The sequence below is a fragment of the Falco punctatus genome, assembly GCF_963210335.1.
Source record: "Falco punctatus genome assembly, chromosome: 13".
In the NCBI taxonomy this organism is placed as follows: Eukaryota; Metazoa; Chordata; class Aves; order Falconiformes; family Falconidae; genus Falco; species Falco punctatus.
In genome coordinates, this window is record NC_137593.1 from 25,645,378 (window position 1) to 25,673,194 (window position 27,817).

The window sequence follows — 27,817 nt, forward strand, 5'->3', positions numbered from 1 at the left end:
ATTCTTCATTTCTACAGCTACATAGCAGCAGTCAAAAGGAAAAACCGTTCAGACAAAGCTATGGTATTAGATTTTGGGGTAAAGGCAGGATGTCAGTTCAGAAACAGGTCTGGGGAAAGAGAGTTAAAGTAATCCCCAATACTCACAAAAATCCCATCTGTTGTGTTGTCACCCTCATAGCAGGGTTCTTATTCTCACACCTTTCTCTCTCTAGTCCTGTTGACCTCATCGCCAGTACACGGGGTAAAATTATTGGGCAGCACTTGTGGAATAAGCTGGGGGTGTTCAGCTCCAGGCCTTTATCACTAGGTACACACAGTACAAGCCTTCTGCATTGATCACTGGACAAAGTATTGATGTGACATCAAAAGTCGTTCTACAAAGCTGACAGCCATAGCATACGCAGCAGTTGTAAGCAAAACCCATACATCAACGGAACTAACTGTGCGGTCTGCACATACGAGGCTGAGAGTGCCTGTTACGGCCATGCCATACACACATCTCCCCTAGTTGTACAGGATCGTTAAATGAAAGAAGTTAAATCAGGGTTTGACCAGGTCAGGAGTCACGACTGGTGATGTGTCATACATAATTCAGGTGGCTTGGCAGCAATTTGAAGATCACTGTATTGTTTCAGCTGCTGGATGTCTGAAATGTTCTAGTAACAACGTGCAACTGGGAGGCAGCGGTACCTAGCAGAGTGCTAAACTGTGAGCTCGAGCAGGACAGCTGGCTGCTCAGCCTGGCTCTTCCAGTGGAGTGAACCTTTTGACTGTCTCTTCCTCAGGGCTACAGTTTCCAATCTTCTGTATACGGGCTTCACAGGTACTCCGTGTTTTCCTTGCTGTCTGTAAACTGCCTTTTCCACCCCAATGCCTTCCCTCTCTTCGCCTCTCAGCTACTACTCCTTTTCCCAATCATGGAAGAAACAGGACAAAAACAGCCTGTCCACATCACTGCTTATCCCTGTCTTCCCTCCAGCCAGAGCTAAAGCCAAATCTCTTGGCCTTGCACAGAGTCTCTCCCCAGTTTGCCTACAATGACAGACAAGGGAACGGTGCACGGAAGAGGGGAAGGAAGGAGCATGGGGCAAAAATCCCTCTGTGAGGCTGGTGTAGCAGGCAGAGGCAGCAGCGTGTCTGGGGGCCTCCAATCTCTTTTTATGTTGGTGCATCTTAGTGGCTGTGAGCCACTGCCACAGGCTGCTGTTCACTGCCAAGTGTCTACATCAGTACGGTATTTTGCACAAAGGCTTCACCCCAAAGGAAACTCTGAGGATTTAATTCAGCCTGAAGAGTAATAGTTTTTATTAGAAAACTGTTATTTTCACAAGACCCTAATGAAGTCAGCCTGACAGCATCCTTTTTGTGGTGCCCAATAGTTTGCAAGAGCTACTAAGATACACCAAAAAATTAGTGTTCTAAATCCTCATGGACATCAGTGTGAGAAGGGAACCAGCCCAGCACCAGACCAACTCCTTGGTTAACATGGTAACATCACAAAGCCACACCAAACCTGACTGACACTTAGTGACAATGCTGCCAATAAAGGCAAGTTTTAAGGTTTTAGCCAACTGTAACCAAAAGTGTGATTATAAAATAATCACCTTCACAGTAATTGATATGGCAAGAGAAGTGGTGAGGGAGTGAGCAAATCCCTCCACATCAGAGGGAAAGGAGGTCCTCTGAATGGAATTAACCATTCAGTAGAGTAATGCACACAGTTTACCAAAGCATCAGGTTGAGCTGCTATTTTCACAGCTAATTTCACAGCAATAAGAAAGTCACACTGATTAGATCCCTGCATAGTTTCCTAGACAATAATATTCACATTTGCTTAATACCAACTGTGCTACTTAATTGTCAGGGAGCATCATTCTCTACAGCTAAATTGTAACCACCACAAGGCATCTACAGCAGCCAACAACCTGGCAGCATCTTTTGCTGCTCACTGATCACGGAAATGGGGCCAGGTTACTCGCACCATCTGCTGCAGAGGGGATGTCAGCACTTGGGACTGTTGGTTCAAAGCACCATTAGACAGAAGACGTGCAATTCCAATGGAAAGAAGTGCATCAATTTAAAAACCAATCAGAGTGAGAAATAGAAGTCGAGAGAAGTCTTTGCTCCAAGTTGAAGGTCTTTCAGTCCCACAGAACAAACACTGAGGTTTTTTTTTAACAAAGCATTACTTTTGGGTACTTGTGCTCATTTATACTCTGCTAGCTATTGCCAACACTAATTGCTAACATTAAGAAACCAGCTTTGACTAGAGCTGACTGGGAAATCAGAAGTATTTTTAGTTTTATATCACATTAAACTCAGGTTCTTTCAACAGGTAGTAAGAAGCCTGGAAAAGCAAATAGTCTGAAGCCTTTGATTCCAGGTCAGATTTGATTGTAGGGTTCCACTATTGTGCAGAATACATCACAAGTTAGCAGCTATTCTCCCCATCGCTCTTGTTACCCTCTGCTCTTCTAAGAAACTTTCCTATGAAGGTTAGGTCAGCGCTCACTGTGCTTCCACCAATGTCAGGGTCAAAGCTGTTGTTTTCCATGGGAATAGCAGTGAAGTCAAACCCCAGCACCTTCAGTAGCAAGAAAATGCTGCTTTTTGTGTCCTTATATGAGTTTATCCTCTATACAGTTCTACACCTAAAAGCAAGAGGCCTGCTTTAGCACAGCTGTTGCTCATAAAAAAAACATCTTCTACAGACATACCTTGTGATGATGTTGACAGGTTGGAGCTGTGCTTGCTGATAAACTGAACAGGACCATTTCCAGCAGTGTCATCTGGTCATGCCCGTGCAGTCTCCCCCAAGACCTTCTAAAAGATAGCATGCATTTTAATTTGGGCCTAAAGAAACGTTGCTTCTGGCTTCATTTACAGTCCCTATTAAATATACAGATAGTACCTATAATGTAAGTTACTTGCTTGCCTGTCTTCCATGCAAACTCTCAGCACAGAATTAATGTTTTGATGGAATAATAAACCCCTCAAAATCTGAGCTGATAATGGACAGTCACATTAGATGCTTAAATTATAGCAGCATGAACAGCCTTGCAATAATCAACCCTGCAACTGCCAAAATGTTTTCATTGTTCATTAACTGGAACCTTTTTTGCATTGCTAATCCTAATGAACTGCCATTCTCATTACTGTTCCAAGCACTGTCTGTAGCACATCTCTGGATTTCTTTTCCACCCAAACATGCAATCTTATTCAACTGGCAGCCTGTTAATGTATTACAAGCACAGAAATAGCTACTTTAACACAACTGTAATAACTCCACAACGCAAGCACCTTTAGGGGGAAGTTCAGTCTTCGAGAACTTTCATTTCAGTAGAAAAACAGAAGGTCATTTATTGAAGAGACCATATAGCAGAGTTTAAGTTCCAAATCCAAAATCCATCGAAGTTAATGGGAGTCTTTCCATTGATTCCTGTTTACACTGAAATGCTTTAACTTCTTCCCTTCCTCTTCTACTCTTCCCAAAGCATGAATAAGTGAATCCACTGCAGAGATACAGGAATTTCTCAGAGGAAACATGAACCATCTCTGTGTAGGAAAGGCTGTGTACTTCAGTGTACCGAGTTACCAACACCATTTCCTCTACTCTGACTCCACAGTAGCAGAGTTCAAAGCATCCAGCAATCCTTCCCAGTCTTCAAGTCAGCTTCTTCCTTTGCTAAATTTATAATAAAAATTTTGCACAAAAATTGCCACAGGCTCTGAAAAGCTGCAGCTTATTCCTCCATCTGGTCCTTGGTTGTAAGCACGAAGGAGCAGTCCAGAGCCATTTGCTTATGTAGCATCCATTTTCTGTGGAGAAAAAACATTCAGAAAGCATCTTCTATAGCAACAGACCTCGGTTCAGGATGTAAGTAGCTAATTCAGTGAAGTAGCTTATTCATTAAAGGAGACCAGAAAACAGAGACTTTTACTTCACACTCAAACAAGTAAGTAAAAATTGAGTCAATAACTTCTTAATGATGGACAGCTTACTCACAGAACCAATGAGAGAAGTTTTATGAAAGAAAAGCCAGATGTGGAGCCTGGCTTATTTTTAGTCTGACCTTCTTGTTTTCAAGTATAACAGCCCCAAAACAGTGGAAGTTAACAAAGTATTAGTCATCTTCTTCAAGGAAATCCAGCCCTGAACCACTAGTTTGTTCTAGAGAGACAGTTGTTTCCTTCAGCCATAAAGCAGGGAATATATTTCTCTCCCATCCTCAAAAGGGGACTGCATCTCCAGAGAACACCACAGGTGAAGAAGCAGTATGTATTGTTCAGACATCGAGCATTTTCTAAGTTGTTCTATGACAAAAACCTTCATCACTTAAAATAGCTCCAAATGGATGTATGAGCCCAGAGTTCTCATATTAAGTGGAAGCAAACACATAGGTACAACATCTCAGCTTCTCTTCTTCAATACCGTTTTATAAACAACTAAATACTCATTCCACGCTGATGAAGTATTTCCACACTGACAAAGGTTACAATGAAGGAGGAGTTCTGTATTTGGAGACAGCTAAGCTGTCCCACACTAATGTCCACATTATTTAATTTCTTCCATCTGATGATTCTTAAAGCAGCAAGAATTGTTCTACACGAACACAGAGAATAATTTTTGGTTCTCGTCCTCACTTCCTTCATCCCCAGGGCTCAAATAAAGTGTTTCTTTATAGTTTCTAATATACAATTCTTGGAACAATGCAGCACACTGAGTATCGTACAATCCTTGGAGACACTGTCCCTGGAAAATCAAAGACTAGCTGGTCCCAGGTACAGAATGTTGAAGGGCAGATGTAGAATATGCCTTTCTTAAAAAAGCTCTTAATTTTTTTATTTTTTTTTTAGGCTACGACACAAGCCACTAGCTTATGAAATAGCTATTTTCAAGAAATCAGTGGGCAGAAGTTGGATTCACAGACCATAATTTCAATGACAAGAATTGTTGCACAAAAGCAACTAATGTCAGCAAGAGCAGCACTAAGTACTTCCTCCACATTGATCACCTCCAACCTGTAGAAACCTCATGAGTGCCAAGACTCAAGAAAAATCACTTAAAAAGAGAATCACACTTTTAAGTTGGTTAAAGAGAAAATAATCTCCCTCTGTAAGTCAGTATGACTAAACCAGCAGAAGTCACATAGAAAGTCCCATAAAACCTCCCCCCAAATTCTCATCAAACCTCATAGACTTTGTATCAGACATTTTGGCGCTTGAGCTATTAGTTAGAATTTTTGTAACCCAATCCACTTATTTCAGTACTCCTCAAATAGTATGGTGTAAGGAAATAGCAGATTTTTTTTCTAGAAAATTCTCCATTACTGCTAAGGTCTGAAAGACTGGTGTTAACCCAGCCTCTTATCCTTTCAAAGCATCCCATCCTTTGTACTACAATCTTAAAGTTCCTTGGCACACCCTTTCTAACCTAAAATCTAACAGATTTTCCACCACTTCATTATAAAAACCTCAAAAAAACAGAAACATTGGATTTGAACTAGTCAGAAGGCAGGCGCTTGTGACCAGGCTAAAAACTGCATGAAAAAGAATTTTCAAGGATACTCCAAGCCACATGCAGAGAGTGGTTTGTTTTCTCTTCCCCAGAGATCCTTTAGTTTAAACAGGCAAGAGTAAGGTTTGACTTTGATTTGGCCAAGGCCAGACAGACATTAAACACAACTTCCAAGAATTTATGCTTATGAAATTAATTATTATAACATCTGGAGTCTTCCAAGGCCTCAAGAAATTCTCTGGTACAGTTCAATTTCGAACCAGTTTCTATCCAGTCCCAAGTAAGTAAGTTTATTATGCAAACCTCATAACATGTCCATAGCAGAACCAATACAACCTTGACAGACCAATACTGCTACTAACTACTCATAATATCATACACATAAGCACAAAAATTGTGTCATCTTCAGCCTGAAGTACACTTTTGTAGCTAGTTAGTTAGATCGAGGTGTGAGGACAAAACCAGCCCCTAGCAATGCTGTACTTACTAACTGATACTTATGCATTTCATAGATGCTGAAGAAACAGGTCAACATTGGGTGTAATTCATTATACTATTTTGGACGCCTTTGTCTTCACACAAAGCATTAAACATATTCTCCAGAAATACTGTCTACACTGGCTGCTAACATAACATCATTATGTTTGTTTGAGGGTTGGGGTTTTTTTCCTTTCCTTTTTTTCTTTTTTTTTTTTTTTTTAACTAGTTTCTTAAATGAGATCTAGAAGAACTAAAAATACAATGGGTCCAGAATATCAAATCTGTGGACATTTCATCAGTGCTGTCAAGGGTAGACAAAGCCTGGCCGCACTGCAGCAAAAAAGCTACTCAGTGAAGCACAAGGTTCCATCTCAGTGAAACTCAACTGATTATAGGGTTGAATAGACCCTGTAATAACAGAGTTGTATGACAAGCACAGGGTAGGCCAGGCAGAGACCACCTTGACCTTCACTAACTGGAATCCAATAGTCAATTATCCATCCTGTTTTGCTCACCTGATTCAGTCACTTAGGGAGCAGATGGAACAAGCACTGATGAGACATCTCTTAGAAAAGTCTGACCATCAAACTCAGGGAGAGCACCTACAGAAAGGGGAGGAAAATGACTCCAAAATGAAAGCAGAGACAATGTGTTAGAAACAGCATTATAGCACAAAAAAAAAAAAAAAAAAAAAAAAAAAATCATAGCTCTCAAGCCATCTACTAGCTCCAAGATAAGTGATATGCCTGACAGACAAATGAGAGCTGAGAAGATTGCCTGATGTGCAGTAAGATGAGAGAATAAAAAAAAAAAAAACCCAACCTCAAAACCACTGTTTAACAGAAGTCAGACTCTGATCCCTGGATGCTCCTGTGAAAGAAATGAGACCACTTCATCATCATATTTTCCACCCTTCTTTTCTAGATGCCAGCTACAAGTTGCACTCTGAAAAAACACTTTGCATGAGAAGAGCTTTAAAAAGCAGTGATTTAAGGTCCTTTTAGGAAGATGATTTTTTTTTAGTGTTTCAGGATGTGAATTTCATAGGTTAGAATATAATTAGTCCTGAGACAACTAATGACCTTACTTCAGCTTACCTGGAAGGCATCCTTTCTTGGACTTGACTCTGGCTCACATTGACACCAGTGACCCGCACAGAGCTTCAGGAAGATACGTAGATGAAAATCTTACTACCTTACTTCAGATTAACACAAAAGCACCGAAAGATACCACTGGCGTGCTCTTTGCTTTCCTAGGAGAGTGGATCAAGGCAGCTGCCGCTGCAAAACTGCACTCTGGATTTCCCCGGGGGAACCCACTGCACAGCCAAGAGCACTCAGAGAGGAGTGTGTTTCTTCATGGCTCTTTTCATATTCCTTGGTTTGTAAGGAACTGCTCAGAACATCCCTTTATATCCACTAGGGAGATGGAGACATCCATTTTCAACTCTCGTTCTTATCCATATACCTGGAAATACACCAATAAATTTGATTTGCATTATGTTTTCCTGTCTAAACCTCAAAAATCTGTAGACTGTATTTCACAGACTACAAGGAATGCTGCTTCCAGTACAGTATTAAGCTCCAGTAGTAAGTTACCTATGGTGTGAAGTTTGATGCCAAGGGAGCCACTCTTTAACTGGTCAGAAGTGATACATGTAGTAACACTGCTTTTTCCGATAGTTCAGTGCTTGTCCTAAGTTTCCCAGGGCTTTTTCCAACTAATTCCCTCTCAATAAGCCTGACACACAAATTTCTGCCAAGTAATTAATACAGCTTTTGGATGCTCAGCTCTAAGTTTTGGCCAGTACATATGGGAGATGGATACTTTCCGCACCTGAATCAGCTGCTCAGAAGTGGGGAGTAATCCAGTACACATAGCCCCTTACACTTCTAATTTAGACATCGGCCTCACTGCTGCTAATCTTCTGTCTCTGGCTCTTATAGCATAATCATGAAAAGGCTACACTTGGCTTCCTCACTTAAATATTTCTGTTCCCAGTCATATTGAAAATACAGCCATTTTCCATGGCATCGTAGCACAAGCAAAACTGACAATTACACTAATGTTCTGTTTATCATACAAACATAACCCCTAAGATCTGCAGTTGAAAAAGGAATATTATGTTTCCCAACCAGAGATGGAAAGCATATATTTAGACAATTTATGGCTATTGGCAGATACCATATGTATTAATCTTTTGCTAAATGCACTGAAATACTCACAAAATAAAGGAGAATTGTTGCTAGCTCTTGAAATAGGTGTTTCATCCACATTATTTAGACAATAATTAAGATAACACTTAGAGAATTAACATTGATTTGTGAATGTAAGCATAGATTTCCCTTGTTATTTTATTCAGCAAAATGTTTTGTTATTGGAACATTAACAGAGGGAAAGAAAGAAAGAAGAGAAAATGATTTAAATAAAATCAGGGCAACAAAATGTGTAAAATGTGATTGGCTAAATGCAACATATGTTATCAGCTTGTTCTGACACATTTTGAGGATCCTTCTTCAATAGTTCTCTAGTCAGAATTACATGACCTCATTAAAAAGCAAATGCAGGAGGTGTGTCTTTTTTCTAGATGTGTGAGCAGCATAACTAAAACTTTCACAAAATTTATTTTTTTTTAAATCAAGAATATAAACTCTCCTATCCCACACATGCAATTTCGAAGAAAGACCAGGCCCACAGTAAAATACAATGTGATACTTACCTAAGGGGTTTGGGAAAGGATGTCTTCATAAACACTCAGCATCCCATGAGACCACATAAATCTCTGTGGAAACACAGAAGCCTGTATTGAAAAAAATTGCCTTCTAGAGAATTTGGAAGGAGAACTCTCTCTTGATTTTCATCATAGGAAAATGGCTTTTATCGATGATGAAATCCTCATTAAACAAAGCAGATAGATGATCTAGATAAAATTAGGGCTTCCTCTTGAGTTAGACCCAAGCCACCAGCTTGCGGAGGTCATAAAGCAGCCAGATGTTCTATCCAGAAAAGTTTTATATTCTTTACCGACTGCATTGTATTAGGGTCTAAGGAGGGAAAGAGGCAAGACTGTGTTAGACTAGGAATAATAAATCACTCAAAATTACAAAAGGAAGTGACACATGGAAATAACAAATATCTCCCCTCTCTGCATGGAAAGATTGGCTTTTTTTTTTTCTCTATTTTAACATCCTAACATTTAACAGTTAACATAGCTATATTTTTCACATTTCTCTTTTGAGAGATATAAATTACTATATATGACCTTTCCCTGGAGTAAAAAAAGAGATAATTTCTTCCCCAGATCCTCTTTCTTTCTGGTTCCTCTGGTTCAGGTTACTTGCCCTCTCTCATTCCACTTCTATTTTTTAGTTTAGGCAGCAGAGTCATCTGCACAGCTACCAGAAACAACTTTTGGATTCCTACCCACTGTTTATAACAAAAACACTAAATCTACTGTCTAGAATTTTTATATAAATGCTAATAGCATCAGGTTGTGGTTATATAAACGGTTCTTGGGCCTACATACACATTCTCACTAGGTTTGAATGAACATTACAGTGAACTTAGAATCAGCAGTGAGGTTCAAGCCTTTCTACGTTGTCCTCAGTTTGATACAGAAACAAACAAACAAAAAAAAAACCAACGAACAAAACAAAACAAAAAAAAAAATCCTGGAACTCAAATAAAAAGTTGGAAAGGGTGAAGTCTTCTTCTTTTATCGTTAAAGGCAATACAACAGAAGATGCCCATTATTTCACTGTGGAAGAAACCGTGCATGTGTCTGCTACTAGCTACAATACATACTCTTCAGCACTTAGAAAACTCACTGGAAGCTAGGCCTGTGAAAAATGTTGAATAGGAAACATATATCTTTAGGCAATGCAAGCAACAGTATGGGGAATCATTGGATTCCCATCACAGCAGCTGCATGTGAATTTAATGATACAGAGAACAGAATGGAATTCACAAATCATATTGAGTTGTTTCTCATGTTTGCAGCCCTTAGCACCAAGATGAAACCTAAAGTACCTGTGCTCATGTTAGTTGTCTGACTTTGGAGGACTTCAGAAAGTATTGAATTCTAATGCACAAGGATAAGGAACAAGTACTGGCTTTAGAAGGCCATGTTGTACGCCAGAAGCAGCACACACTGACCTAAACCTTTAAGACAGGAGCATACACCTGAAAACAAATCAGTCTTGCTCCAGCTTACACTGAAGTTAGGATGAGTCCTATCAATATCAACTAGGGAAGCAAGAATCCTCTTCAGGGTCAGGGGAAGTCGCATACCCCCTTGAGCACAATTTGCTCTCAAGCACTGCAATTGTGAAACACCAAAGCTGGGAAAGAGCAAGCTTGGAGGAAAAAAAATGACACAAATAAATTCTGTTGATAGGCCTGGAAATACCAGATTATCTGGAAGAAGTAACAATTGTCCCCTATACAGGAACTCCTTAAAAAGAACGTGGAATGGACTCATACCTGGATAGGGCTCCAAGTCATAGACTCTGATAGCAGTGGCTAAACTAAAAAAGAAATTTGCTTGCAGTCAATAGAGTTTTCTTCCATTAAAGTCGCAGTAGATTCAGGTTCCTATATAAATGTGCTAACTGGCACAGCACAGAGAACTACAGCCTCAAAACCCATTGAATAAAACATATTCCACAGTTCTGTTTTGCCTTTTTTTGTTACTTCCAAATGCACCTCTCCAAAGCTTTGGACACCACGCCATGCAGTAATAGTCAGGGGGAGAGAAGCTCCCAATGATTAAATACTGCAGGAGAAACATGACCAGACTGGGGGAAAAGGATTCAAAACCAAAATGTGGAGAAAGCAGAAGTAATCACAAGCCTAACAGCAACAGACTGCTGGTTTAGAAGGCACAATAACCTCAGTGGGACAGTTGTGAATTTCCTACAGCACCAAGCCTAGGGCAGCTGCTCAGATGATAAGAATATATATTACTGCCCACAGAACTTCAAAGCATTCCCAGGCAAAGGAGATGTGTATTCTGGTCATAATGTGTATTGGCGAGGGAATGGGAAACAGGGTGCTGCCTACTCACTTTCACATCCATGAGCACTAAGAATGAACACAAGCACACAATGCATTTCCCATTCAGCCACTGAACTCTAGTAATTAAAATGACTTCCACATCAGTACCCAACATTACAAAATTCTCTCCTGTTCTACCTGATCTGGCAGCCTAACACCCAGAAATCTACTCACGGAATACCTCCACCAGGGTGGCTGAGCATTCTGCACGGACCTTTCTGAATATCCCATGGCATTCAAAAGCATTAGAAATGAACACAGCAAATATTGGGGTTGGATGGTGCTTTGAGCAACTTGGTCTAGTGGAAGGTGTCCCTGCCCATGGCAGGGGAGTTGGATTTAGATGATCTTTAAAGTTTTTTCAACCCAGACCATTCTATGATTCTGTTATATATTCTTCCCATCCAATCTTATATAGAAAGAATGCAGAGATGCATAGCTAGAAGCCTCCCAAGTAGAAGGTGTGTGGATTTCAGGATGTGCATTTTCAAAGGATTAAAAATCTGCATACACCAGACTATAACTACCTCTTCTAACTGATTATGACATTCACTCATCCATGCTTTTTTCCCTTAGATGAGTTCAAACTTTGAAAAAGGATCTCGCTGTAATTGTGTAACATTTACATAGAAAGATTTATGTCTTTCTTGATTAACAGGAAGGTATTGCAGGATACTGATCTGAACTGATTATTTTCAAGAAACATCAAGACAAAACTACACCTTTAGGACCTGGCTTTATTAGTCTTTTGCAGCAGCTTCAGTTGGCAGTGCACTTTGAAATCAGAAGCAGGGAAACTCACTTACTATACAATATACAAGGAAAATAATCAATTAGAAGCATAAAAGCAATGCTTTGGCTTTGCTTGACATTAAATAACTTTGCAAGTAAAGTTCTAGAGATCTGATGAATATGAAGCAGCTCCTAATCTAACAGTAGTTGTATTTTTCATTTACTGTCAGTCCTGCTCAAATCCCAGCGAAATGAGACATTGACACAACCTCAAATTACGATGGGTCTTATACAGCTAAAACTATTAGAGATCTCTGCAAATGCATTTTTCCCTTAGTTAAAACATTGTGCTCCACCAGTCAGCTAGAATGAACAAAACAAGGAGCATATAACATGCCTGTAATGTAGCCCAGTGCACAGAGCTTCCTGTGGAGGCAAGTCCAGCTGGAGGGGATAGCTCCATCACAGACTGTCCCAAAATATGAGGATCACCATACCTGCCAGCAGAGCATTTGCCTTAACCGAGTGATGCTGTTCTGAGTGAATGCAGAATGCCAGCCATCATCTACAGCTATGAACATCTCCACCACTGCTAGCGGCAACAGACCGTCAGCACAGCTATAGCTGAGGGCAAGCTGAGAAGAAAACCTGCCAGCCTTAAGTCTGGCTTCCTTGCATGCTTTTGACCATTGGGGCCACCATCCAATTAAAATGCACAGTGCCTGCTGCTCAAAAACTATGCTGGAAAAAAGACATCTATTGATGCACCTGAACTAAACGTGATGAAAGCTGAGTATCTCAAACCTAACCTCCATTTCAGGAGCTCTCCAAACTGGGCACGTGACAGTTGCTTTTTCACAAGTTACAAGTGGCTCAAGTCAATCTAAGCTCTACAGGATTTCTTTTAAAGAGATGGTAAATGAGTTAATTTGGAATTTAGCACAAACACTTGTCAGCATTCAGGCACTGTGCAAGCTTTCCCTTCTTCCCCAGCCAGGGCTTTTAAGGGCTTCAGTTCTCAAGCTTAGACTCACTCCCACCACTGCCTGCTCCAGGTGAGTGTCCCATTAAACAATCTTAGAGGTCAAAAGACATTTTACTAACAATTTGAAACTAGGTCTCAGATCTCAAGATGTGACAAAGTTGCATAGTGCTACTCACGAACTTGAAAGCATGGCCTTAAAGCTCAGATATGTGTAATGATTACAGCAGCCAAGGAACAGAAGACCCAAAATCCTGAACAAAATTAGGGTCTACCTGATCTAACATTCCAAGAATGGAAAGGACCAGGCACTTCATAAAAATGCCTAACTCAGTGGGTTGCATCTGTCAAACAACGTGTGAAGTTAGAACATGACACTCTAGACTGGGAAGTCTGAACTTAATGAATAGTAATGAATAGTAATTACTTACCAAGAATTGAATTATTTTTCCTCTGACATACGGTCTTAGATAAGACAATTACTACTTTTACAATCATTGGGAAAAGTAGATGTCATTATCCGGTCTATAGAAATGGAGGGCTTACTTTAATATGAGACACATGCTGGGATGCAGAGTCATCACATGGATACTTTGTTTTGGAAATTCTTGTCACAGTTACCCTAACATTAGAATCAAGCTGTAGTGAGGGTAAACATAAAACTTCTAATTCATGTTGGCTTCCTTTTTTTCCTGTTTTTTAAGTGTATTTTAGTGTATTTTAAAAATTTTAGATACATGTCATGCTTCAAGCCAACTCTGGATCCTTCCAAAGACGACTTATACTTAAAAAAAAATTAAAAAGCACTTTCATTTACCACGGAACACTTATGTTCAAATGCAGCATCTGCTTGTTAAGTAGAGGTCCGGCTTTGTAACTGAGCTTGCCAGCTGGGTTAAATCAAGTCATAGCAGGCAGATTCCCCCGGTTTTCAGGGTACATGTCCAATGACCCTGCACGTCCAACATTAAGAGTGCATATAAATTAAAAGGACAAATTATTCACAGCAACCTTAGGAATGCCAAATTCTGTAAGCATTTCACTTCCAGATTTACAACCAGATAGTATCTTCAGGCCATGACAGGGAGGAAGCTGCAAGGGACCAAAAGCCACACAAGGAATTCAAACTGGCTGGGGGACGCCAGGGACCTTATGCTACAAGAGCAGCCTTTTAGAGGAGTTTGGGTGTGCTCCCTCCGATCCCCCCCCCCCCAAGTTTCAAATACTATTGTAACTGCCATTAGGCAGCATTGGCAGCCAAGAATTTTGTTGTTTCTTACCTGCTCTGCTATTCAGTCCACTGCATGGACCTTCAGTGTCCACACTGATAAAAGTAGCATCCCTCATCTCACACGGAAGTTAGTGGCTTCTTTATGTCAGACTTTGGTGGAAAACTCAGCCCTTTTATCCTTAAGCAAAGAGTTGCAAGTCTGGAGGTCATGAATGTATCAGTTTCCCCAAATAAAATGGATGACAACTCAGGGTTTCTTAATTTATTTTTAGGACAGGGACAATTGATTGAACTTAGTGGCAAGCACCATTGACAAAATAGCTTCTAAAAATCCAATCATGGAAGGACTGACCAAGGCATTATGTGCCTCCCGCTAGTAAGCTAAGCCTCCCCCTCCTTTAACCACTGGGTCCAGGCTACAACCTGTTACCTGTTCTGTTCAGACCAGAGAGATTATTTTGACTCAGATGTGCTGCCACAGTGCAGGACTTCTTAGTCACTGCCAAGCAAAGCCCATCTCCAGAGTATCAATGCAAACCCCAGCACTCCATTTGGAGCTGCCCAAATGAGTCCTGAGGGACATGTCCAGAGAACTGGTCCCCTCTGAGCTCTGAGCTCATGTTTCTCAGGCTCTCTAGGCAGAGCTAGTGGCCTTGCTTTGGGCACCTGCACTAACTGGTTCAGAACCAGTTGTGGATCTCTGTGCAGCATTCCACTGTGCCACACTGTGGGCAGGCAGCTCGACTAGATGGTTGTTGTAGTCCCTTCCAATTGGAACTATGTTATTCTTCATCCTCCAGCATTTGCTGAGGTTGTATTCAGACCTTGCAGGACCTTATTCAACTTCTCTGGCTGAGCTTTACAACCGAGGTGCTTGGAAAAGACACGGTAATTCAGTTGCACTTACACCTTTGGTACAAGAACATTTTGTTTTCAACCTAACTCAAAGTAAACTGACATGTGAAACAGTGACATTGTAGATCCTGATGGTCACATCCATTCAGACCACCTGACAGTTCTATGAAGTAATTAGTTTGATTTGCATAATACCTGCTCTGCAATAAATCCTTGGACCTTTACCAGCTCGTTGACTTTCTCCTGTCCCTCAAACACTGCAGCCTTATGGAACCCATTTCTTGTGACTCTTCCTTTATGAGAGGGAAGAGAGCAGAGATGGCTCACCTCTATTCAGTGGAGCTCAAAGTAGCATGTTTAGCCTAGCTACTGTTTTTTTCCTATTGAAAAACAAACGGGAATTCCACAGAGAACAGAACACAGCACTCTTGCCTTGGGCTGTTTCACCACCTTATTACACAGACATGCTGTTAGAGTTCTTTTGGGGTTCTGCACGCTGGTGTAGGTGGCCAAAAGATTTACCCCAAACCCACACATTACATCATGCCCAGATCTAATCTGCCTTAATCCAGGAAAGTACTGAGTAACAGCACATCCAGAGCAGAAAACGGGATGCTTTGACCTTAGCATTTTGACAAATGCACTGAACTACTGCAATTAAGCTGAACACCCATGAACATATCAGTGTTTCTGAATGGGCAACATTGTCTTACTCGGCATATTTGGCACAGTGAGAAAAAAAAAATAAAAAAAGACTCCTGTTTACTGTCTTTTGAATTGCCGAACTCCAGATCTATTTTGCTGTGGAGAACATCATGCTTTCCTCAGTTCAGCAGGTAGGAAGTAACAATATCAACTTTCCAGACAATGTTCAAAATGGAAATTTAGCAGTCAACATGCTTCTGCTTCCTAAGGCTGTATGTCTAGACTTTGAAGTAGTGATTACTTTTGCAAAACCTCATTTTATAGGCTTACCAACAGATCTCCACATAGATTGCAAATTAACTAGCACAGAAAGCTGCTGCTAGGGTCCTCGTTAGCACACAGTCATTTCCAGTACCTTTCTCCAGCTTCCTAGATCATTACTTGAGATCCAAACTAAATCTAGCATCATAATTAAGCTCCCTCTTTTAACTTGACACCTGGTAAAATTGTGGTCTAGTTTATTTCAGCAATCTGTTTGTGCCTTATGTTCTGACTGAAGGACAGATTTGGTTTTTCAAAGACTTTGTTGTTTGAATTTTGTTTTTACAACCCAAATTCAGCAGTGCAAAGTGTTTGGTTTCATTTTATCTTAGACTGACTTTAGCTTTAGTCCTTTGAATTTCAGTGTCGGCTATGGCAAGATTGTCCTTCAGGATTATCAGGATCCAAGCCAACAGATATTTAACAGAGGAAGAAGAGGGAAGAAAAATAAATATAAACAAACTGCAAACACCAAATTCAGCACCTTTTTCTGTGTAGGGAGTCTGATTCAAGATCTCCCATCTTGCAGAAAAGGAGCACTCAAACTTTTGGATCTCTAATGAGTGTCTGGAACCAAACCCACAATCCTTAATTTGGGTGAAAAAGAACAACCAGGAAAAGAGTAAATATTTTATCAGAACCACATTTTCAGCAGCTGAACTGAAACTTGCCATACTCCCATAGCACCACATCAAGCTGCACTAAACGCTTTCAAGTTCTGATTGGCACAGTCCAAAGGAAGGTTCAGATACCTGGCAAGGTAAGGCATTGCTGAGTCAGTTCCAAAGGTCACACACAAGCTTGTAGATGTCTTCAGATCTCACACAAAGCTACTCGCTCTTGGTGATCCATAATGTAGGCCTCAGAGCATCAACATTCATTCTGTTTCTTTTCATAGTTATTTAGGCTGCTCCTTTAAAAGTTTTTGTCCAGTTATGCAGGAAAAAAAAAAAAAAAAAAAAACACAAACAACTCGGTTTTGATTGATATTGAAATAATGCTTCTAGTCAGCCAGTGAAAATCTTTAACCCTTGAATCTGGCTCATACCAGGGCATTAGTTACAAAGCAACATGTTGTATAGGAACTGCAGAAAAAGCAACTTCCAGAACATGCAGAGAAATCTCTGAGCAAGGTTTTGGAGGCTACTACTGAGGTAAAAAAAGGTTTTGCTTCTGCATCCTCTCATTTTTGCCAGTTCCCATATAGGAGGTAGCAGATGGAAAGCGAGCCAGGCATTAAAATGCTACCTAAGTCAGGATTTTATGCTTTCATGCAGTGTCTCAATTAATCAAAGTTTTGCTATAAAATTCAAACGGCACTGCTCAAAGCCAAGTCAAGTCATAAAATATGAGCTGATTAATTTCCCTCTAATTTGTATGATAATTAAAATTCCAACTTTTAATTCTGTTAATTGTCCTCCCACAAGGAGGTTGATTGGGCTTTGCTAATACATGCTGTGAAAATGCACTTCCCACAGGTCTGTCTTTGTTCCCTTTAAAATGTAATGCTTTTACATAATTATCCCTTAACTTCTATAGATAAATGTAAGCTTATCTCTGGCCTGTTTTGACACAAGCCCCTGTGTAACTTAAGCTGTGTCCATAAATCAAATGCTGAAAGTCATTAGATGTTTCATCAGAACATTGTGCCAGTGTGTGGTTCTGTATGCCTTTTAATGAGCAATTAAACTTGCAAAAGACAGAGGGGAAAAAAATCTAGAGTAAAAAAATACACACACACATCCTCCCCCAGAAGTCAAATGTCTCTGAAACGAACTGGAAAAAAGACAATATATGCTATAGTAGGCATCTTGCTTTTCTCTCACTTTCTGCTTTCCACAATCCCAACAAACTGCATAAAAAAGTAGTCAAAGGAGAGGTGAGCAGAGCTGGCACCTGCACACAACCCAGATGCTCACTGGAAAAAGAGAAGTTTACCTGGTAAAGCTGCAGTCAACTTATAAGGCTTTTGTTTCTCTGGCTGGCTGCAAAATAACCTAATTGGTTAATGGATATACCTGAAATAATTCTTTATTTGATGTAGCTGAATGGAAAGTCTCACCGGTCCCTTCCTTGGGGTAGAATAGTTATTTGTACGCAGGGAACACCTGCCATGCTATCTGCCACAAAGCATACAACGTGACCACTGCAAAGAAGTTAAAAAAACTCAAGTGTGATCTGTGGCCATTGTTTGGCTCTGAGCACAGTCAAAAGTCCAATCTACAGCAAGTAAAACATACAAGCAAATAAACAATCAGCACATTCTAAAAATCTCAGCACACTGGCTTCAGTAAAGGCTCTAAAGCCATACTCCTAAGGAAAGAAACCAAACACATACATTATCCCTGAATGTGAGAGCATTCAACAGTTTTCAAGATGGACAGTCATATCCTTTCCTTGAACTTCTTCCTGGCTATAATGTTATCATTATTTTCCATCTCGTTTAGCACTGACTTGCAAATGTATTGTGATTAGAGACAGCTGAGTAACAGGAAAAGCATTAGACATTTGTATTGTCCATCAGCAAAGGATTTGGGCAGTTATAGCATTACATTGACTAAATCCAAAAAAACAGAGAGCAGCATTTTTTACAAATACCTTCTAGAACTAAAGATTTTAATCAGTTCTTTATATAAATGTTTTGCATAAACAACAATTAAGATGAGGCTGGTAAATCCACCATTTGCAACCTAACAGTTTTGCCTCGGTATCAGTGTTCATGCTGACTCTTTTTGTTCCTCAGAACAGGAAGTGATGACATGCCTTCAGGCCCTTCATGTCTTGCATTTCTTTTCTTTATGCTCCCCTGGCTTATGCCTTTTACTGTATAAATGGACACCACATCATACTGACACCACATCAGATAGCCTCCAAAAGCTGTCTGGATTTTCACTGCCAGGATAGATGATTACATCTCTAGCTCCGGCACTACCCTGCTCCCAAGTCATTCAACCACTTAGTAAAGCCCCTACGTTACAGTCGCTGTGTTTCAAACAGAACCACCAGTGAAGGTGGGACCCAGGTGATGGATGAGAGACATGGAGAGGCAAAGTTAAAGCCCCTCCTTCCCCTCGGGAGAAGCCGATGGCACACAGCTCCCCCCTATTCTCTACACCCCAACAGCACCACACTTTTATACTGTCTAAGAAAACTAAACACCTTTTAGGCCAGAACTCCTTATCTGGGTCTTTTTCTATCTTCTATTCCTTAGACAATGCAAAAGCTATTAAATCGTATTTTCCATAGAGAATTACACTTTCTATATGCTCATTTACCCTCAATTTAACATACTGTGTGGGTCAACAATATCAAGACAATGCAAAAAAGTAAAAGGGGGCAAGGAAGCTCTTGCATTTATTACCCTTTGACTCAAACCAATATAAGAATATGCTAAGTGTGTTACACTAATCATATAGCCCAAACCTTAGTAGATAAGACAGGAAAATCAATTGTAATTTCTTTGGCTGTTTTCTCATATATTCTCAACTTGTTAGCAGCCATTTCTTTTTAGAGAGCAGTCAATGAATATTTAGTGCTGGAGCACACTGCCAATTTTATCTGCCAGCTAATAAAAAAAGCTGCTTGGTCATGGGTGTAAGAGAAGAGGTCTATTTTAGCCTGTGTGGCTGGCTGGCTATAATAAGAAGGATGACAATTTTAAATTGGGAGATTAATGGATAATTTGGAATCACTGTCATTCTGACACAGCCAGTGACCTTTTCAAATTGACAGATAGCTCCATTTCACCCCAACCAGCTACAACAAGAGATTGTTTCAAACAATTGGACCTAAATGCCAGGCTTAAAGGAGGCCAGGTATAGGGATGTGGCAGGGCAGTTTATAAGTAAAATAGGCCTTCTCCAGATTAATGAAATAGTTAGGAGGGCCACTCATCCATCAGTTCCAATTCTTAGCTTTTAGCTACTGCAGCATTACCAAGATAAAAGGGATTGATGCCCGAAAGAAGAATGCTCAGCATTATCTTTTCCAGCAATGAAAACAGTATGGCCGAAACACTGAACCATCTAGCATCTGTCCAAAATTATATCACGAAAAGTTATGAAATAGGTGAAAGAAAAGTTCTGCAGACATCTGTACTCATCTTGTGATATTGGGTGGTATTGCTTCAGTAGTAGCATACAGAGGCATACAAATCGGTTGTGAGAAAATAAAATAAAATAAATAAAAAAAACAGAAAAAAGTAATTTCCTGCTACAGACAAGATTTGCTCGAGTCCTGATATAACGGGCCTTAGAAGTAAATTATTATTAAACACAGGAAAAGTATTTTATGCAAAGCTGTAAGAACTATCTCTTAATATGTTCTCTCCCCGAATCTCCTACAGTTAAATTTGCAGTGTTAAAGTCCAGTCTTACAACATGACTTTGGAAAGGAAGTCATGTTTATAAACATGAAAGCCCAAAATGAGTTGTCTCTTGACAAATTTGGCATGCCATTGTGCATTAAGTATATATGTATATATGTATATACAATATGAGCAGAAATTTATTCAAAGGGTTTACACTCACTTTAATTTAGAATTCTATTTTTTCAAATGTTTCTATACAGAAGGCTTTATTTTAGCTTTCAGAGGTTTGCTAGATGTGGATTAGCATTTCCTTTCAGTGATACATCGGATGTTGCGTACCACTGTATACTAATATTTTTAGGAAGAGGAATGGGTGGCATTTCAGGCCAGCCAGTCCACCATCCCAGTGATCACTGCTTGGAGGTCTACACTCAGCTCCCAAACTTCTCGAGCCTGTTAGCCTTATTGTCACAAAGAGTTTCTGAGCAGTGATTTTGAGCAGTGATTTTGAAACACTGAAAACTTATTTGCCATTTTCTAAATGCAGTACGCCACAGAACACTGCTGACAGGAGGAAACTGGAAACTGGCCTTGGAAGTGAGATAGGGATGTTGCAAAGGAATATACTCAGTTTTCAGCTGATGGAAAAGGATGCCTGAAGTGGATGCACATCACCACCCATACTTACGGAAGGTCTCACAGTAACTCCAAAGTCAGCAGTGCTCATCATCTGTTAAGCTGATTTCAGCTTTGTGACGTCAAAGTGGGACACAAGCCCCAAATGCAGTACAAAACACAACTCACAATGCCACGCAGATCACCCCGCACCCCGCACCCAGCCTCACTCAGCTTAATAACAGGGCTAACCTGAGGTGCTGCAGGTAGGAGCATATTTTAGATTCACTAGGAAAGTAGGACACCGTTCTTAGGGAATTCTGTTTACTACTGCTAGCTACCCAGAATAATAGATGTTGTAACATACTCCAAGTGTTAAAATAGAACAGACTGTTTCTGTCGGAAGGGACCTGCAATGATCACAGCTAGTCCGACTGCCTGACTGGGGGTGACCAGAAGTTAACGTGTGTTGTTAAGGGCTTTGTCCCAATGCCTCTCAAACACTGGCAGCCTTGGGGCAGTGACCACCTCTTAGGCAGCCTGTTCCTGTGTCTGACCGCCTCTCAGTTAAGGAACGGTTCCTAATACCCTGTCTAAACTTCCCCGGGCACAGCTTTGAACCATTCCCACATCCTGTCACTGGACCCCAGGGAGAAGAGACCAGCACCTCCCTCTCCACACCCCCTCCCCAGGAAGCCATGGAGAGCAATGAGGTCACCCCTCAGCCTCCTGTTCTCCGAACTAGACAAACCCCAAGCCTCTAGCTGCTCCTCAGAGGACATTCCTTCCAGCCCTTTCACCAGCTTGTTGCCATATTCCAGGACCTTCACATCCTTCTCAAATGGCGGGGCCCAGAACTGCACACAGTGCTCCAGTCAAGGCCACACCAGTGCCGTGTACAGCAGGATAATCCCCCTTCTGAGCAGCTGCCCAAGCTGGGGCTTATGCCTGCAGGACGCGGGTTGCCCTCCTGGCTGCCAGGGCACACTGCTGACTTGTATCGAGCCTGCTGTCAGCCAGCACCGCCCCCCCCCCCAAACCCCTTGCCTGCAGGACTGCTTTCCAGCCACCCCTCTCCCAGTTTATACTTGTACCTGGCATTACTCCATCCCAGGTGCAGAAATAAGCTAAATGTTCATAAGAAGGTAAAGCAGCCACAAAATATCTCTTCCTTCCAGACAGGGAAAAAAATACCAGCAAATTTGCAATGAGATCAGCACATTTGAAAAGTCAGACTACTTACTTACTAGTGCATATATGGAATGAAGTGCCTGTGCAGAAGCAATGCTTTTCTTAAAAAAAATCTTCCAAAATGTGTAGGTTTTTTCTGTCATTCTGTGATAATGCACTTATGAAACACACATAGAATACTGCTCACTAGCTATACAACATTTTACCTGGTTACTACAGATTAGGGATCAAGTGTAATATTTATGAAATTTAGTCAAAGAGAATAAGTGATGTACAGGCATTTCTGTAATTAAAAATGCCAAGTCCACTCTATTGTAATTAGCAAGGTAATCATTATCCCATTATCCATTTTATTTGTAAGCACACTGAGAAATACCAGCTAACGGACTAGAAGCCTTGTAGTTTGTTAGAATTATCTCAGTATTTTCTAATTTCAGCATGATTTCTGGAAGTAGGAAATGTTTCATAGCCAAATAAGGGAATATGGGGTAAATTCATCACAACATTGTGATAAATGAGTTAAATACTGAATATACACTAAATCTTCTAGGTAAGCAAGAGATGAGTAAGTGCAGTAATTATTATGAAAAACAGAAATGGGAAAACTCCAAATTTTTGATAAAGTGACAAGCTCGATAGTACACAGATGAGTAATCAGAGAGTTATATTGGAACTGCACAGTGATAGATCGCAAAATAGAATATACCCTGTAGAAGAACTGTGACACAAAGCACTCGGGGCCAATGCATTTGACCTCACTACTGTCAGAATTAAACAGAAATCATGTTTTGTCTCACTGATAGCATCCTGCCTGTGCACCTGAGAGCAGGAATGACAGAAGACATCTATAGAAACTCTGAAGCAAAACAACTGAGTTTGTCATTTCAATACTTGTGCTTAAATGACATTTTTTAGTAAATGCAAGACAGATAATTCTGAACTTGGCAACAGATAGAATTGGTGATTCTCTTTTTACCCCACAACTAAAAGCAGGGATTTATTTTTGAATTTATACTGCAAAACCAAAGAGGAGTATTTGCAACACTCCAGTACTGTGCAACTAGAATAATTTATTCAAAGTCATGCAACTAGGAAATAGGCCACTGCAGCCAAATAGCTTCTGTTAGAAATAGAATGGTTTGAAGACAGTTGGCTGCTAGAAGGTTACGGAATTACATTTTTCATTTTATATTAATGAGACTGGAAATTCTCTACTTTGCTGTTTCTGTAACTCATTAAAACGTTTTTGCAATTTCAAGTGAAGTAACACCTAAAATAATCTGGCACCCCATTTACATAAAAATTTTGCATGAGAGCTCTATGGCATAAAATTACTTCAGTGTGTGAAGATTCTTTCATTTCATGGCCTCTCAAAATAACCCTGTCTCAAGTAGTCTTGATTACCTTGGAAGTTTGATTTTCTGTTATCAAAATACCAAAATAGGTTTTGAAGAGGAAAAACTGGAATGAACTCTCCAGGTCAGACAGATTCCCCTGTATCTACAAAAGAAAGAGGTAAAAGTACAAAAGAACAAAGAAAAAAACAAACCAGAACCCTAAACCAAACCAAAACAACCAAGAAACCAACTAGCCAACAACAAAACCCACACACGAGAATGTCAGTAACATTGCCTGGGATCTAGCAGGCTCCATCACTGCCCAAACCAATGCTACAGCACGGGGCAAAACTGTAACTTGTAGCAATTGCACGCAAACCCAAATCCTTACTCACAGGGTTAAAGCCTGGTGTATTTAAATGTCATAATATTGTTAGTAAATCATTATTTGATCGCAGACGCTTTGATAAGAACACATAGCAAACTAAGCATTTGTTCCACAGGATTTGTTTCCTCCTATTTTGCACGGACCTCACAGATCACCTGAGTTCTGGGCCAAAAAAACTCTTGCTTTTTAAACTAGAATAATTTCCTCTAATTCCTTGCCCCACCCACCCCACCCCACTCCCTGCTTGGTGTCCAAGAACAATTATGTGTTTTGCAAAACAACTGTCTAGAAGTTTTAATTGACATCCAAATTTAGAGGGAGCTTGAACATTTTGGCTTCTGTCTAATGCTATCTGTCAAACAGAGAAAATCAGCACATAATCAAATTAGCCCCAGCCAAATTTAACAACTTAAGCTGAAGTCCTCCTATGAAAACAGCACTACATAAACTCATGTAACAGTGGGTTAATTCTGTATTATGTCTCCTGAAGTCAGCAGTCAACTATGCAAAAGTTAGGTGCGACGACGGCAACTGCATATCATTTATTTTGACCCATTTTTGCAGGCACATTGTATCTGCATTGGTGTCCCAGAAAGTGCCATGTTCAAACATGACTGTTGTCGCAATTTCACTTCTAGGTGCTGTGTTAGTGTGCAACAACTCTTCTCCAGAAGTCTACGGCTAAAAGACATGTTCTTTTCCTTTCCAGTACTTGATGTAAAGAAAATGGCATGTGAAAGGTATCACATTGCTAATCAAGCAGATGCTTTCATAATGTGGGCACATCACTTTGCTATGTGAATACAATTCCTCAGATAGGAAAACCCGGTTTTAATAACAGATTAAAATCATGGAGTTAGATGTAAAATTAATTCCACTGAAAAAGCACCCAGGATATTCTACACATGCATTAAAGTGCAGTAGCATTTTTAAAAAATATAAACCAACAAAAATGATAAAATATTTTTTTCCATTTTGTTAATTTTTTGATAAACATGAGATTTGTTTCAGATCTCACTTTTCATAGAAAGTTATAAGCATTTTAACAATGAACGTGAACCCAGTTATCATTCCAAGTGACGCCAATCAAGGATCTACTAAGCTTCAGTCGTGAAGCATAGCAAACCAATTTACTTTATGGGTAAAAAAGTAACTTGACAAGTATTAAAGCACAATAAGATGTTATCCTAGAGAATTAAAAAAATTGATACTATTTCATAAGAACCAAAAAAATGAAGAATATTAAATTTAATATTAAAAACGTTTGAATATATTTTTCCCTTATGAAATTTAATTGGTATATTTATTGCCATGCTGAATGAAAGTCACTCTCTGGACACAGCATATTCAATTATCTGTTGACAGAAGATGAAATTCCTGAATTAGAAAACACAAAAAGGAAGGCTTTCAGTATTTTCATGTGTATTTTAGCATAATATTCCAAAAGTAGCCTTTTTTTCTGTGCGGCAAAATCACCATCTATTTAAGGATCAAGTATAAGCCTCAATTTAATGACAAATCAGGAAGGCTTAACTGGTTTAGACATGGTAATATTTGGTCTAAACTTTGGCCCTCAGAAAAAGCAAGCAAGGACAAAGTTCTGGAAAGTGATTGAAAAATCTCACTTTCATTTTGAAAGGTGAATTAGGCAGTAATAAGCCTCCATAAAACTTTCACAAGGTTCACTGGCCAATATCCAGAGGAAAGCTAAGGTAATATCCTTAGTAGTACAGTGTAGTAAAATGGAGGAGTTCAAGGAAAAGTAGTTCTTTTATAATGCTACTCCCCCCCCCCCCCCCCCCCCCCCCGCCCATAATCTTAAATATTAGCAAGGCTAATGCACCTTTTTCCTGCTGAAAACCCAAGCCTGGCACTCAGAATATCATTGAGGATTTATGGTCATAAGTTGTTCGGTGACAGTATTTTTTTTTCTTGTATAGAAACTTCTCATTCAACCGCTGAATAAACCCAGAGCACTGCAGTTGAAGCCTAGGGAACTCCTCTAATCCCAGTGCACTGTGCCTGGAGGGGACCTGCTTGCTCCTCTAAAGCTTCTGCTTCCCCAGAGAGGAAGCAACGTGCCCTGCTCAGGACAGACTGCTTTATTTGAAAGGCAATAAAGAGAATCCAGCACCAGTACATTCATACCCACTTTCCCCTTGTCATTACAGGCTTCACATAACAACTCTGCTTTATAATTAAAAACTTTTATAGATAATAAGAAATGCAACTAAGCAATTAACAATTTTTGTATTATATTTATCATTTAATTAGCATTTTACAATAATTGTTTGTTAAGAACAAGAACCATCTTTCTGCCCCTCTCAAAGTGAACTATGCTTTCATGTGGGAATCGGAAACACAAGCAAATCCCTCAGCATTTTCAGCTGCAATCCGTAAGTGTTAAGCCGACTGCACCAGGGCTCCCTCCCAGCCTGGCTCAGCAGCTTTGTGTTCCAGCGGTTTGAGTAAAAACCTGAATCAAGCCAGAAGCACATTAGATCCTAATTTCAGCTGGCATTTTGCAAGACTTGGAGAAGTCATTACTTCTTCATGCCTCACAACGCAGTTTGAAAGATTCTTGGAAAGCCAGAGTTTCAATGTAAAGCAGATGCTTCACATAAACAGATTTTTCCAGGGTAGGTATGTGTGCCCATTAAGACTCATACATTCACTGAGAGGCTATACTGGTGGGAACCAGCTTTGTAAAGCCAAGGTGCAGGATTTCACATTCTACCACAGAGCTATTTTATTTTAAAAAAATTAAAAATCACTCTGTCTAGACAGATATATTAGTTTCAATTAAATTAATTATGATTGCATAATTTTTGTACAGTAGCTATTACATTTGTAATATAACTTCAGAATTTTCAATCAAAACTACATCTGTGCCATCACACAACACAATTCCTATTAAAGTCAACGGGCTATACTCTCAAAAATCCCTCTTACTTTGGCCATATTTTATTTTTCCCATGGGATACACATTTTTCTAACCACAGGACACTTTACTCTCTATTTAAAATATTTTCTGATGGAATTCCTCTTAAAGCAGTTCCAGAAGGATGCATCTTCTTGAAAGAACACATCCAGTAAAGAGGGAAAGAAAGAAGTAATACTATATTAAGGGGAATAAATTGGGAACACTGTAAATGTGCAGAAGTTTTTAGGCTACATGGAAAATGAATTGACAGAGAAATATGGTAGTCTACTAGGAACCAAGGATGAAGTTAGTAAAGGCCAAATCAAATTAGGCCCAATTGCTGGCTAATGCTGTGTGCCCTTTTGCAATGGATAATAATAGTCTTGGTGGTGTGTGGGAACCCTCACTTAATATTCCTTGCTGAAGGGCTTCCCACAATTCATAGAAACAAAGGAGACTGGCAGTTTGGTGACCTTTATTGGAACAGAGCTTGTAGCAGAAAACCTCTCCCCAGATGAAGTGGAAACAGGATAGGTATATCCTCCATTTCGCTGGAAAATGCATCAAATCTGACCTAGAAAAGTAACCAAGGGCCGGTTTAGAAACTTGCCTGTATGAAGGGGAGGAAAAAAAAAACAACACAAAAACCCGTCACCACTCAGAAAACAAGATACCAAACAGTCATCAATTCAAAGATAGCAAGAGTTGAACATCTAACTAGCTTTGTGGTTTGGCCCTTACATTCCTGGCTACCTGTAGCGAAATCGCTAACCTCCAAGCACAGAAGAAACTGTCCAAATGTGCTACAGAGCAGAAAAGCAGTAACAGAAGTCTGGCCTGTCTTGCATCAGCCCCTATCGGGCAATAAATCAGCATGGTTGAGCGCAGCAAGCTTCCACAAACCCGGTGACTCTGACTTCGCAGCCAGTGACAACCCCCCACCCCGAGTTTGCAGGGCCACCTTCATCTCAGGAACTAATTTGTGCCAGACATTCTGGCAGAGTCACAGAGATCTCCCGCACAACATACAAACCCACGGAGCACCAGGGCTTCCTCCAGTCTGAGGCCTCTCTGCTGTCCACGGACATTTGAGACCAGAGCTAGCAGCTCTTGCCGGAACAAAGTTGACCACAACATTGGTCCTTCATGGCGTGTACCAGAGGCACTGACAGTGCTACCTGACTGTGCTTCAGTGTTACAGACATTACGGCGTTTATTAACCTAAAGCTACTA

At 40.1% G+C, this 27,817-nt stretch overlaps 1 long non-coding RNA gene across 2 annotated transcripts in view; it reads right to left on the reverse strand.

Annotated features, from left to right (window-relative positions):
• LOC308072670 overlaps positions 1 to 27,817 on the reverse strand; it is a 63,107-nt gene extending 35,290 nt beyond the window's left edge. The window contains exon 1 of one of the 2 annotated variants that reach the window (XR_013931727.1): positions 2,720 to 27,817. This is a non-coding gene — a long non-coding RNA (uncharacterized lncRNA). Of the gene's footprint in view, positions 1 to 146 lie in introns of both variants that reach the window. The other variant, XR_013931728.1, reaches the window with a different exon arrangement.